The 15,088-nt window shown below is 26.8% G+C and overlaps 1 protein-coding gene across 1 annotated transcript in view; it reads right to left on the bottom strand.

Annotated features, from left to right (window-relative positions):
* LOC107443800 (solute carrier organic anion transporter family member 74D) overlaps positions 1–15,088 on the bottom strand; it is a 160,478-nt gene that overhangs the window by 113,579 nt on the left and 31,811 nt on the right. The gene's annotated exons all lie outside the window — the stretch shown is intronic.

The raw sequence follows: 15,088 nt of genomic DNA, 5'->3' as shown, positions 1-15,088 counted from the left end.
TTATTGTTTATTTTACCTGAATCATTATTAAAATACTTCTTTAAAAATTACCGAGCATTTTGGTGTGCCCAGAGAGCTGAGAACACGGTAAATTTTACTATATTCTCGTAGTTTTGACCATATTTTTTTTCTCAGTGCGCACCCATTACAAAATAGTTCAACATTGAAACGAATTCTGTGTCAAAATATTTATCATTAATGCAGATCTTTCATCTAATATTTTATCGTTAAAATGGACCCTTCACTAAAATGTTTAACATATAAATACATTTTTTATAAAATATTTTATCATTAAAATTTACCCTTCACTAAATAGTTTATTGTTAAAACGGATCCTTTACAAAACAGTTTATCGTTAAAACGTACCCTTCACAAAATTCTTCATCATAAAAATGGATTCACATAAAATACTTTATCGCGAAAAAGGACCATTCACATTTTCTTTTCTGAAAATAGGACTCAATAATGTCTTTAAATCATAATTTTTAATCATAAACTCCTTGAAAAATAAGTTTTTTGTGCATTTTTTTACTGTATTCATTATTACATAAGGAAAACCAACCAGTACCTAAATATACTTTAGTGAATAAACGTTAAAAAATATTTTTAGGAAATGAAATTTTAAAAAGTTTCCTTAATTTTAAAAGTTTGTGGAACAGTATAAAACTACTTTTCAATAGGAAGCCATTTGGCATTGTATTGAATTACTTGGCCTCATGGTCTCTTTAAAAAGGGAATTTTTTGTGTCTGTGAAGCACCTTGTTTCACTGATAAAATCATAAGTTGAATGTTATATAGTTTACTATTTTAAGTACAATTCATCGTTATCAGTATTTTTTTCTTATCTCGTAAAAGAGAAATTAAATATGGTTGTTAAAGCTGCCTTTTTTTCTAAAGTTCGAACATTATAGTAGAGGTAAATTCGAAGTTTCAGGGGGGTGCTTTAAATGATTAAGAATAGCTTGTTAAACTAATGATTGAACAGATGTTCATTCACTGGGATTTTTCTTTACTTGCTGAAAATGAAAAAAATAAAAATTCATATATCTCAACTGAAATTATTTAGGTTTAGTTTCCAGGTTGAATTATTTAAAAAATATATTATATTAAAAACTAATAATAAATACTAATGTTGTTCACTCATATTTATCATGATATGTTTTAATTAAAAAACAGAAAAAATAATAATTATGCAACAGTTTACAATAACATAATATCCAAAAACTGCTGAAAGATCAGGGGCCCTAATAATGTATAAGTCCCCTGGGTTTATAATTATTTTGGAACTATTGGTATAGATTGCTTTATGATATAGATATATTAATGGTATAGATATATAAAGCTATTAATATGAGCTTGAAAAATAAGATATTATTTTTGTTACTTTTTCGATGAGAATAAAATTAAAATAATAATTTAAGATAAATAAATATTTCATTTCGAAAACAATCTTACTTATGATCAGTGATGTTCAGTAAAAATGAAGTAACAGAGGTTAAGTTTTTTCTTTCTTCAAAAAACAGATCTTGACAACATTTTTAGAAGCTGGGAGGTCAAAAAACTCAACCTAAACAATGGATCTATTCAGTTTCATGTTGCAAAAGCAACACTTGTCAGCAAAACTATGGAAGATAACAAGTAAAAGCAAGCACGTAGTACCGTTACAAAAACTTTTTTTTTTCTTTTAAGATTCGATAGATGGGAATCCAAAACTGGATTTTCTATGCATATGAAGATTCGATAGATAGGAATCCAAATTTGGATTTTTTATTCATATGAAGTCTCGATAGATGGGAATCTAAAACTGGACTTTTTATGCATATAAAGATTCGATAGATTCGAAACACAAATACTGTTTTTTTTTCTTTTAAGATTCGATGGATGGGATTCCAAAACTGGATTTTCTATGCATATGAAGATTCGATAGATGGGAATCCAAAACTGGATTTTCTATGCATATAAAGATTTGATAGATGGGAATCCAAATTTGGATTTTTTATGCGTATGAAGATTCGACAGATGGGAATCCAAAACTGGATTTTCAATGCATATGAAGATTCGATAGATGGGAATCCAAATTTAGATTTTCTATGCATATGAAGTCTCGATAGGTGGGAATCCGAAACTGGATTTTCCATGCATATGAAGATTCTATAGATGGGAATCTAAACTGGAGTTTCTATGCATATGAATAACGTGAAAAATGCTGTCTGCAATTTTATGTCATGACAGAAATTGAAAGAAAGAATATCAGATAATTGCTCAGATAAAAATAAGTGAAGCCTTTTGACCAGTTAAGCATGGACTTTCTTAGAAATCTTCCACAGGGTGCCGAATCAAGCAATGACATGTATACACGTCGAGCGTAGGGCAAATGCTCCAATAATAAATTTTACAAAAAACTCCCACCAAGATTTCTTAATCACACATATTAAAACAGAAACTAAATTTATAATTTATGCGTTTTAGTAATTTTTACCAAGAACTTAAAGACATTGACGTTAAATTTCATATTGCACATAAATATATATGTTACAAAATGTCTTCAAAAGCTAGAATTTTAAGAGAATCGGGCTAATTCAAATAGACATTTTATTATTTTAGATTAAGGTTATTTAACAGCTTACGCTGGATTTTTCTGTATATTACATTGATGGTTTCCCATAGCAGGAATGTTGGACATTGTCACAGATTTATCTAGCCATGAAAATAGGAAAACGCCACACATTTTGAATTTTTCCTGCTATTTATATAGGGATTCTGAAAGGGAATTGGTTGCAAGAATATCCTTAACTTAATCAAACGGGAAAATTTAGACATCGTGATTTGTTCAAAAACATAACACCATTTAGATTATAGGGGATTTTCGGAATTTTTTTAATGAGTATATTTCCAAGATTGATTACCTTCAGAACTGAAATGATTACCTATGAACTTCAAAGAAATAGTTTTTTAATTGGAATTTCGAATATTTATGGCTCTTTGCGAAAGACTGACTTTCTGCGCAGAGAAATCTATAATTAAGCTAATAATTTAATATAGAAAGAGTCTCATAAGACTTTCTATACCATATTTTAAGTCATTAATTTCTTTCCAAAAACTGCCCTAATTAAGAATGTTTAAACTACACTAAACAGTACTAGGTAATTAAAAGCTGAACTAAAAAAAAATTTTTTTTTCTTCGGAAAGCAGGAAGTTTTTCCTACCTAAATCACTACAAGGAAGTGTTTGCATAGTATGAGTACATAGGTTGAGGGGAGAAAAAAGTAGCTCAGATGCAGTTTTTTGAGTCATGACTTCATTTGGAAAGCCAATTTGAGACCACCTGATGTTGCGACACCTGCATCATGAAATGCAACAAAATGCGACTTATCGCCAAATTTTTTGATATTATCAAGAATCCAAGTCTTGTCAATATTTGAACTACGCTCTTGAGCAAACTTATAAATTCTAAAGTATTTTCAACAGTATTTGTCGGAACCTCTAGTCCTAAGAACGTTGCGCGATTATCCAACAATATATTTTATGACTAAACGCTTTATTGGCTGTTGACAAGTTAAACGTCATTAAAATATATATATAAAGCTCAGCCATTGATCTTAAAAATATGAAATGTCTCTAAAAATGATAGTTCTATTTAATTAACAGATTACATCATTATCATTGTGCGTTGCATTGCATTCAATCTATTTTAAGTAAAACCATCAAAATATATGCTCCTGTAAAATTATTAGAAATTTGGAAAGTTAATTAGCCAGTAAAATAATATGTTACATAAAACTTGAGTATATTATTATATTAAAACAAACTGATTTATAAAGTGAAAAAGGAAGCTATAAATAGCTCTTTAATACAACTCTTATGTATTAAAAAATATTCCTTAAGAAAGATATCTTATCTTTAGAAAGGTTTGCTTAGCTTGAAAACATGAAATGCATTTCTAAATGATAGTTGATAATCATTATAATCATTACATTAAGTAATCATGATAATTATTTTATTACATTGCACTCAACTCGATTTCAAATGAAATAATGACAGAATCTAATGTTGCCAGATATTAATTTGGAAAGATGATTAGCTATTAAAATATTATATTTAGTAAATCTTGCTTTGTATTATTGTATTAAAACAAAATGACTTGTGCGACGAGAAAGGAAGTTAAATCAATTTTTATAACAACGGATATATATTTTAAAAAAAGAAAATTCTCCAGGAAAGATATTCTTGAATAAATTCCAGACAAACATTTTTTTAAGATTGATTATCTCATGTATTTTAGAATACTTAAAGTGTCTCTTTGAAGAAAATAAACTAAATTTGAATAATTTGAATTTTTTGAATTTGAACAATTCTCAATTAATTATTGACGCCTAATTTTTGTATACTTCGCCACTATTAAAATATTCATTCTAAGTATTGTTAAAATAAAAACCGTTTCATAATTTTCGCGTTCACTAATGGGGATAGATTGAAATATATTTTGATTCATTAATGTCAATATTTCACAATATTTGAATAATTTGCTGAAGTTTAAAATTTCAGCAATTATTAATTAATGTATGAAGCCTAAATTTTGTATACTTTGCGCTATTTGCGCATTCATTCTAAGTTATGTTTAAATATGAATATTTTCGAAATTTTCAGCTTTGACTGATCAATTGATGGCGATACGTTGAACGTTGAACAATGTTTGAATACAACAATATTTAGCGTTCAAAAATATTTAAATTATTTATTGAAGTTTGAATTTAACAATTTTTATTTAATTTTTGACACTTTTGTATACTGTTCCAATGTTTACACAATCATTCAGTTTTTTTTTAAACTGTGAACATTTTCAAAAATTCCAACGTTTATTAATGTGGGTAATTAAATTATCTGTCATATGAGCTGAAAGTTTTGAATTGATTTATCTATTACAGTGGAAATATTTTAATTTTGATAGCTATTTATCAATGAGAATGAAGTTCAGTACGATTGTGTCCGATAGTTTCAATGCTTTAAAAAACACATCTCTATGTTTTTTTGTCACTTAAAGTTAAGGATTCAAGCTGAATAAATGTGAAAATTTTAAGTCCTCGTTCATTTTCTTATTCATAAGGAAGAAAAATAAATAAATATCAATATTTCAATTATATTTAATGTGCTTCTAAACATTTAAAGGTTGAAAAATAAAATGAAAAAACTAAACTACAACTTTACTTTATTTTTAAGACAAAACATATTTGGCAGGTTTAGAGCTGAATATATCACCTTGATACTAACATGTTGTTAAATATCAAGTTTAAGCCAAAAATTGATTTAAAAAAATCATAATTCCTAAAACTTATTTTTCCAATTTTTAATAAAACAGTGCAGCCACTGCATTATATAAGTTGTATAATTTTCATGCAGGTTTTCGAATAATATTGTAGAATTTTTTAATTTAATTTCGTGCAATTTTAAAATAGCGTTTAAATGATAAGTAAGACTATTTAAAAAAGAACAGTTTCGTGGTTTTTTAAAAAATTTTATGATCGTGAAAAACATTTATATCTGATCATTTCTTTCTTATCTAACTAAAAGAAATTTTTCAAATTAGCACTTTGCTTTCTGCAAACAAAATAATAAATATAAGTACAAATTTAATCTCATTTTTTGCATTTTGAATTCCAAGCACATTGAACTCCTAATCAAAAAAAATTTTTTTTTTCAGTTTTGAGTAAACGATAAATTTCGAACATTATACCATTTATTTTTATATAATTCCTAAAATATATTTTTTCTTTTAAAAAAAAAAGAGTGAAACAGAACTACAAATATAATTTTATTTTGAATTGATTAAAAGTAGATGAAAAACATGAAATTAATCTGTGACTAAGAGATCATATTATAGTATAATAAGAACATTTATTATCTTTATTTTCCTTAATATTATCTTTATTTTCATTACTCATTTTATAGGCTTAAAAGCAACAAACAAACTTAAAAAACAACTATGATTATAGGTAGTATTATAATAGAGGGTTATAACAATAATATTTTTCTCAGAGTCTAAAATTGAGTTACTTCATTCCCATATAAACTTAATAGAAGGGGGAGGGGACTATCTATTTCACGCTAGGCCGCATCTCTTACATTTATAATCGAGCTTATACATTTAACATTCCATCCTATTGTAACTCGAAGTATTATTTTTTTTTCTATTTAAATGTTAACAAAAAGAATTTATTTAAGAAATTTTTATCAGAAATAAAAAAAAACAAAGTTTATTCACCTAACAGTTGCTAAAAGAAGTAAGCTTTTTCCTGTTTAAAACACGTGAATTCAAATAAAGAGCTAAAAAATAATAAATCAGGTTTGTATGGGGCATAGACTCCTTGCTCAGAAATATTATTTTCTTCTATTTAAATGTTAACAAAAATAATTTATTTTGGAATTTTTTTTAGGAATAAATGAAAACAACAAAGTTTATTCACCGCTTTATTTTTATTTAAGACTGACAATTGCTAAAAGAAGTAAGCTTCTTCATGTTTCAGACACATGAATACAAATAAAGAAAGAAAAAAGGGGAACAATAAATCAGGTGACTATGGCGCAGAAACTTCTAACTCAGAAATATTATATTCTGCTATTTAAATGTTAAAAAAATAATTTATTTAAGTAATTTCGATCGGGAATAAGTAAAAACAACAACGCTTTATTCTTATTTAAGACTAACAATTCCTAAAAGAAGTAGGGGAGAGTCGGGTAGTCCCGCTCACTTAAGGAGTATTGCTTATATTTCTGTATAATATTGAGTAATAATCAATATTTTTGTATGTTTCTATTGCTTTATCGTCGAATTAAATAATGCAAAAAGAATAAACAAAAAAAAAAGTATAGTTTAACTTAAAAATAGAAATTAAAAAAAACATGTTTTTCTGCTCTTTTCAAAATGTGTCGGGTAGCCCCGCCCAGTTACAAAAATTAAATTTTTTGACTGTTTTTTCAGGTGTAAATGAAAATGACCAATGTATTGACAATAGGTAAACCTCGTTTATCATTTTTATCACAAAATTATTTTATTTATTGCATATTTATATACTTTTAGTGAATTCTATCATTTAATAACAACAATATTTGTTGTTAAAAATGCACACAACATTCAAATTTGAAGCAATAAAATAATAACCTTTGCAACCGTACATTTATCGACGAAATAAAATTGGTCGTTGATACCCGACATTCATGTGAGCGGGGCTACCCGAAATCCAATTTTTTTGTAAATTTGTAATTATTCGAACAATTTTTCACATATAGACTTCTTTCTTTGTGCAAATTAAACTTAAGACTACATACTTTAATGCTGTATGTATAGAAAAAATTATTTTTTTAGTATTAAAATGAAGTTTAATCGAAACATTCAACCAATTTTTCTTAATTTCATGACTACTGTATTCAACATATTTTCAAAACTATTTTTTACCATGTTAACAGCTGCATAAATACTTGAAACTTTGAAAATAATCTTTTGTTAATATAAGAATTAATGTCCGATGGCCCATTGACTTGAAAAAATATTCTATACATATGAAATTGACAGTGGGCGGGGGTACCCGCTGGGCGGGGCTACCCGACTCTCCCCTAAGCTTTTTTCAGTTTAAACACGTGAATTCAAATGAAGTAAAAAGAGGAATCATAAATCAGGTGATTATGGCACAGACTCCTTACTTATAAATCGTGACACAAACGTGGATCACAAGGTCCTCCGAGGTGAGTGGAAATTTTTTTGGATAAATCAAACGAAACTTTTTAAATAAATAGAAAACTTATTGTATCATATTGTATCATATAATATTGTATCATATTAGACAGGCAGTAAAACCTTTGAAGAACAATTTTTCTGCTCCCCCCTTTCGTGAAAGTTTCTTTTCAATTATTTTTTTTTGTCGTTTCTTTCAGGACTCAAAATTAACTATGGTCTTTGGACTACCATGAAATAATTACAAACGATTTCTGAACAACAAGCGATATGAAAGGTTTTGTTTTATTTTCGCTTTCACATTTTGGTTCACGCTTCTCGTTTTGACACGAAATAGCATGTTTCATCCTAATTATTGCGTTACGCATTCACTGAATTGTAATGTTTCATTTAAATTCATTTTTTTTTAATAAAAAAGAAGTGTAACAGAGATATGCTAACGCACCAGGGAAAATGAGCACGGACTAGTAATACCTTTTAGAAGGACTAAACGGAGAAAAAAATTCTGGTAAAATTACCTTAATAGATGGTAGTGACACTTCTGGTAAAAAATCATAATTCTGGTTGATAATACCAAAATAAGGTATATAAACTATTTTTCAGTTCATATGATAACGGTTTACCAGAAGTTCTAGTTTTTAAAACTAGAGTTTTAATGACCACGCATTTAGTAAAAAATAGAAAATTGAAGATCCAAATAATGGTTTTTATGCCATGCTCTACAGAATCATAATAAAATTACCAAATTTTACAAGATTTACCAAATTTTATCGCATATTATAAAACCATATTTTATTATTATTCACCGAAGCGCTTTAATAAAATTTACAGAGCCTTTTAGTGTTGCCAGAAACACGGTAAATTTTACCATATTATGATAAGTTTGAAAATACTTTATTTCTCAGTGCAGCAACTTAATTTTCATAATTTCTCCACCTGTTAGTATTATTTCATTAAATACTGTTGTTATTCACGTATGATTGTGTAAGGTATTGTGTTGTTATACAATAGTGTAAAATAACAAAACTACAGAATGAATTCGTAGAGGATGTTAGCAACATCACCGAAAAATGAAATAGTGCTGAAAAAATTAAAGAAAGAAAATCATTAAAAATTCTCTGTCCTTCATTTTCAATATGTAGTACACGGAAGAACTTAATTCTGCTTTCTTTACAGTAAATTTTAGAGATTTATATTCTGTGCAAGAAATTTCTTCTCGTAAATTAAATGAAAGACTCGTTTTTTGAAAATATGCTTATTAGCATGCAAAACAGAATATTTTTAGTACGTTAAACAAAAGAGAACCAAGCTTTTAATCTTATAAACAAGAGCTCATTTTACTGCGTTCTTTAAAACAATTCTTTAAGAAAATTCTTAGGAAAAGGCAGAAAAATCAACGAATTCTTGGAATTTTATTCCAGTTTCTCGAAATTGCGTCATATTTAGTTAAAATGCTTTTAAATTTTATTTTTCATAACATAAACATCTTAAAACATGATCCAAAATGTATTCAAGGATATTTAGTTCTTATTTATTTATTTGAAACTATTATTAAATGTAGAATAATATTCAAAACGATAATTTTATAATGATTTTTCGAAGCTTTAAAGAATTCTTTTAAAAAATATTGGAATATTATAATTTTTTTGGTTATGATTTTGATTTCTTGAATTAGTTGAATGTTATGAAAAAAATGTGCTCTGAGAAAAAAAAGTATAGTCGAAATTACTAGAATATGTAAAATTTACCATGTTTCCAGCTGTATAGGAACATCGAAAAGCAAGGTAATTTCTACCGAATCCCTTCGGTAATGGTTTTGGTAAAATTAACAATAAAATATGGTTTAATAATCTGTGATAAAATTTGGCAAAGGTGGTAGAATTGGAAAATTTTATCATGATACCTTAGAGCATGGCATAAGAGTAATTTATTCGTTTGAATTTATTTTTTACTTTTGCATTTTTTTCTATATGTGTGGTAATAGGAACTACAATTTTGAAAGCCAGAATTTCCGGTAAAACAATATCATATGAACAATTAAATTACCAAATTAATCGTTTAAATACCGTATAGTTTGGTTTCATTAAACAGAAATATGATTATTTTTTAATTTTTTTTACTAGAAATACCATTACCATAAAATGCGGTAAGTTTACCATAATTATTTTCCGTATAAGGTTCATGGTTAAAAAGTATTTTTATTAACAAAATTTAAACGCTTTACATTACATATGCTTCCTTTAAAACACGCAACCATTATCAACTTTTTCATAAATGAAAAGATAATCGCTTTTACACTTAATGCAATACAAAAAAAATTCCGTTAAGTTAGAGTTATTAAAACACAACAAAAAAAAAAGCTAAAACTTTTAAAGGAAATTAACACATTGCAAATGACCTCTATAATGTAATTTTAATCGAAGCATAGTTTTTAGGTTAAAATGTAGTTAATATTTAATTACACTTTAACCAATACGACCAGTCATCATAGTTTACAGAATATTTGATGTAATGAATTGATTGACGAGGGAAAAAAATACAAAAAATACAATACAATACATGCAATGCATGCAATACAAAAAAAATTCCGTTACGTTAGAGTTATTAAAACACAACAAAAATAAAAAATAAAACTTTTTAAGGAAATTAACACATTGCAAATGACCTCTATAATGTAATTTTAATCGAAGCATAGTTTTTATGTTAAAATGTAGTTAATATTTAATTACACTTTAACCAATACGACCAGCCATCATAGTTTACAGAATATTTGATGTAATGAATTGATTGACGAGGGAAAAAAATACAAAAAATACAATACAATACATGCAATGCATGCAATACAAAAAAAAATCCCGTTACGTTAGAGTTATTAAAACACAACAAAAATAAAAAATAAAACTTTTAAAGGAAATTAACACATTGCAAATGACCTCTATAATGTAATTTTAATCGAAGCATAGTTTTTAGGTTAAAATGTAGTTAATATTTAATTACACTTTAACCAATACTACCAGCCATCATAGTTTACAGAATATTTGATGTAATGAATCGATTGACAAGGGAAAAATACGTGTAATTATACGCATCTACGACAACTCATCCTTAATCATGTTTAAAAAAGATTGATAGTTAATATGTCCTTAAACTTTATATCTGTTTAATAAGTTTTTCCTTTGCTTCAGAATTCAAATTTCTTCCTTGAACATGTTGAACCGCCAATTTAACTATCTAGACAAATTGATAGGCGAGAAAAACAAAAGTTTAACCATAGCTCAATGAAATGTGCAAGATTATTTAACCACACCTGGAGATAAAAATCCACAGCTGCGGCTTTCCAGAGAAGATATTCGTGCGTTCACCCGCAAAGACATCTTTCTTGATCTATTTTCCTTTAGGATTTCATTTTTTTAACTTGAAATCATCTTAGACAGTTTCGGAGGAATAATTCTAGCAATTGGACTGTAGCCACGGGGTATGAAGTCAATGTTGCTCTCACGTGGTTAAAACAGTGCGATGACGGAGAATATATGATTCAGCCTATTTTTAGGATTATTGGCTAAATCCCAAAACAACTACCACTCTCTCGGGGTACTCCAGTTCATCTGAGTTCTAGGTGAAAATTAGGAGTGGATGCTGGGATGTGTTAAAATACAACCCACACGAGGAAAAAAAATGGCATGCCACTTTGTAGTTTGATGTGTTCTTCACACAAATGAAAGATTGCGTTGTTTTCTTTGAAGATAGACAGACAAATCAATCACACTAAAATAACAGTACTACTTTTAACGATGCGTAAATATTGGTTAAATAATCGTTTAACTAACGTATTGAGTAACAATGTAACGGAGCAGGTTTAGAAGGATTTTCTAAAGTCTTTTATTCATTTTAAAATGTAAAACAATGAAAAAAAATTGAAATAACAATAAATGTCGATCACAAAAATTATTTTTTTATTCTTCGGAAAAAATATAAAGATGTTCGTGCTCTGTAAATAAAAATCTGTATGCCAGTATAAAGCCAGTGAGGCAGTTTAAAATTTTATTCTCAAAAAATACTGTTTTTTTTTTTTTAAAAAAAAGCACCTGTTTTATAAGGTAAGTGCTGTTATTTTAACAAACAAACACCGTTATTTTGTACTCTGTTATTTTAGCAAAAAAAAAAATCTATAAAAGTAACTAAAATTAGGAGAGCGAGCCGATAGTAGAATTCGCATGACCAGTCAACACTGAGTTTCGAATCCGGAAAAACTTATTAGGAGGCAAGAGCATTGTAGATAGATAGATATAATTTTCATAGATATAATCTTTATATAGATATAATTTTTCGAAAAGTTTATTCAGATAGATATAATTTTCATAGATATAATTTTTATATAGATATAATTTTTCGAAAAGTTCATTTAGATAGATATAATTTTCATAGATATAATCTTTATATAGATATAATTTTTCGAAAAGTTTATTCAGATAGATATAATTTTCATAGATATAATTTTTATATAGATATAATTTTTCGAAAAGTTCATTTAGATAGATATAATTTTCATAGATATAATCTTTATATAGATATAATTTTTCGAAAAGTTTATTCAGATAGATATAATTTTCATAGATATAATTTTTATATAGATATAATTTTTCGAAAAGTTCATTTAGATAGATATAATTTTCATAGATATAATCTTTATATAGATATAATTTTTCGAAAAGTTTATTCAGATAGATATAATTTTCATAGATATAATTTTTATATAGATATAATTTTTCGAAAAGTTCATTTAGATAGATATAATTTTCATAGATATAATCTTTATATAGATATAATTTTTCGAAAAGTTTATTCAGATAGATATAATTTTCATAGATATAATTTTTATATAGATATAATTTTTCGAAAAGTTCATTTAGATAGATATAATTTTCATAGATATAATCTTTATATAGATATAATTTTTCGAAAAGTTTATTCAGATAGATATAATTTTCATAGATATAATTTTTATATAGATATAATTTTTCGAAAAGTTCATTTAGATAGATATAATTTTCATAGATATAATCTTTATATAGATATAATTTTTCGAAAAGTTTATTCAGATAGATATAATTTTCATAGATATAATTTTTATATAGATATAATTTTTCGAAAAGTTCATTTAGATAGATATAATTTTCATAGATATAATTTTTATATAGATATAATTTTTCGAAAAGTTCATTTAGATAGATATAATTTTCATTGTTATAATTTTTATATAGATATAATTTTTCGAAAAGTTTATTCAGATAGATATAATTTTCATAGATATAATTTTTATATAGATATAATTTTTCGAAAAGTTTATTCAGATAGATATAATTTTCATAGATATAATTTTTATATAGATATAATTTTTCGAAAAGTTCATTTAGATAGATATAATTTTCATAGATATAATTTTTGATATAGATATAATTTTTCGAAAAGTTTATTTAGATAGATATAATTTTTCGAAAAGTTCATTTAGATAGATATAATTTTTCAAAAAGTTAAATTATAAGGTAAACAGTCAAAGAATTAGGTAGAGTATCAATCAGAAAATGAAGTCGAATCGCAATTTTATTCATACGATGTGCAAAATCATGGAATAATTTCTGAAATTTTATGGTTTTGATCCATAAAATTTAGAAGAAATGTCAGAATTCAGTAAGAGTAAGAACAGAAAATAATCGAAACATTATTTGAAAAAAAAGGAAGAGTAATCGTACGGTAAGCAAAACTGCAGGGCAAAAACTAGAATTTGAATCGATAGTTTTAATCCGTTTATGATTAGAGGGAAAAACAGAGAAAAACTGTTTTGTGAAAAACAGCTTTAAATATAAGGAGAAAGTCTATAACGGGTTTTTTTTTTTGTAGCTCGAGGATAACGATTAAAAAGGGAAAAAAATCTGTATTTATTTTTAAATAGTTTTTTTTCTGACAAAAATATATTTTTTCATTTTTTTGTTGAATTTATAATTACTTTTTTACAGTGGGATTTTTTAAAATTGAAATAAATGCTCACGGTCAAGCCATTTAATGAAAAAAAGTCAATAAATAAGATTCACCAATTGTATTAGATTTTGTGAAATTATTTACTTTTTACGAAATAATTTAGCAATTATTTGTTAAAAATTAATTTACACAAATAATTTCAATGCATCTAAAATTAACAGCATGTTTTGAACACAAGTGAAATGAATCAAAAACTCAAATGCGTAATTTGTGACTTATGATTATTTTCAATTATACTAAGTTTGATTATTATAAAGACACCAAAATTGATTGTAAAAAAATACGTTACTACTATTTTTAATATTTTTTTTTATTCAGTGTCTCATTTCTGCATTAAAAAAAAGGTAAATACAGGGTGTTTATAAATTCCCGGACCCATTTTGATGTTTAATAACTCATAAAATAATGAAGATATAAACAAACTTATGGCATTTATTGATGGAATAACTCATATATTTTCCTTTTCAGTTTTGAATATCTTTACTTTTGTAAATATCATCTGCGCGTGTGGTGAATTTCAGATAATTTCATTTTCTTGTCTAAATATCGTCTGCTTTTCTAAATATCGTCTGCTAGTATCGTCTGCTTTTCTAAATATCGTCTGCTTATTAATTGCATTTTTCTCTCTTTTGTTTTTGGCAACTACTGCAATGCTATGTTTGTTCTATGTAGTACTTTATGTTTACTTTTGATGTGTTTGTTCTATGTAGTACTTTTATATGTGATGATTTATTCGAGCTGATATTAAAGAGAATGCATCCAGGAAGATGGATTGAGCGAGGAGGTCCAATTCCTTGGCCACCAGGTCACTTGATATAACGCCGCTGGACTTTTTTCTTTGGGGATTTATAAGGGACGATGTTTACAGGAGGATCGTGTCGAACATTGATGACCTAAAAGCCAGAATTACAACCGCAATAGCCTCTGTGAATGCCGACATGCTTGCCGCTACTTGGCGTGAAATTGACAATTGACTTGGTATGCTCCGTGCGACGAAGGGGGCACACGTGGAAGTTACTTGACAAGGGTCATGAAACTTTTTGAGTCTATCTAACCATTTATGCTATTAATTTTAATCTATCTTTATTATTTTATGAGTCATTAAACATCAAAATGGGTCCGGAACTTTATAAACACCCTGTATATTGAATGGATTGAAGCAAATATTTAAGCTGAATATAATTACAATTTAGAAATTCCAACTTCCTTCGAGTAATACTAGAGCCGTGGTGGCTGAGGGGATAGAGCTTCCGCCTTTCATTGAGGTGAACCGGGTTCGAATCCCAGCCGTGGCTAGTTGATGCGAACTCTACACCTGGCTCACAT

The sequence above is a fragment of the Parasteatoda tepidariorum genome, chromosome 12 (genome assembly GCF_982258835.1).
Source record: "Parasteatoda tepidariorum strain Cologne lab strain chromosome 12, Ptep-v5.0, whole genome shotgun sequence".
In the NCBI taxonomy this organism is placed as follows: Eukaryota; Metazoa; Arthropoda; class Arachnida; order Araneae; family Theridiidae; genus Parasteatoda; species Parasteatoda tepidariorum.
Note: the sequence above shows the minus strand (reverse complement) of the source record. Positions and strands in the feature narration are given on the sequence as shown.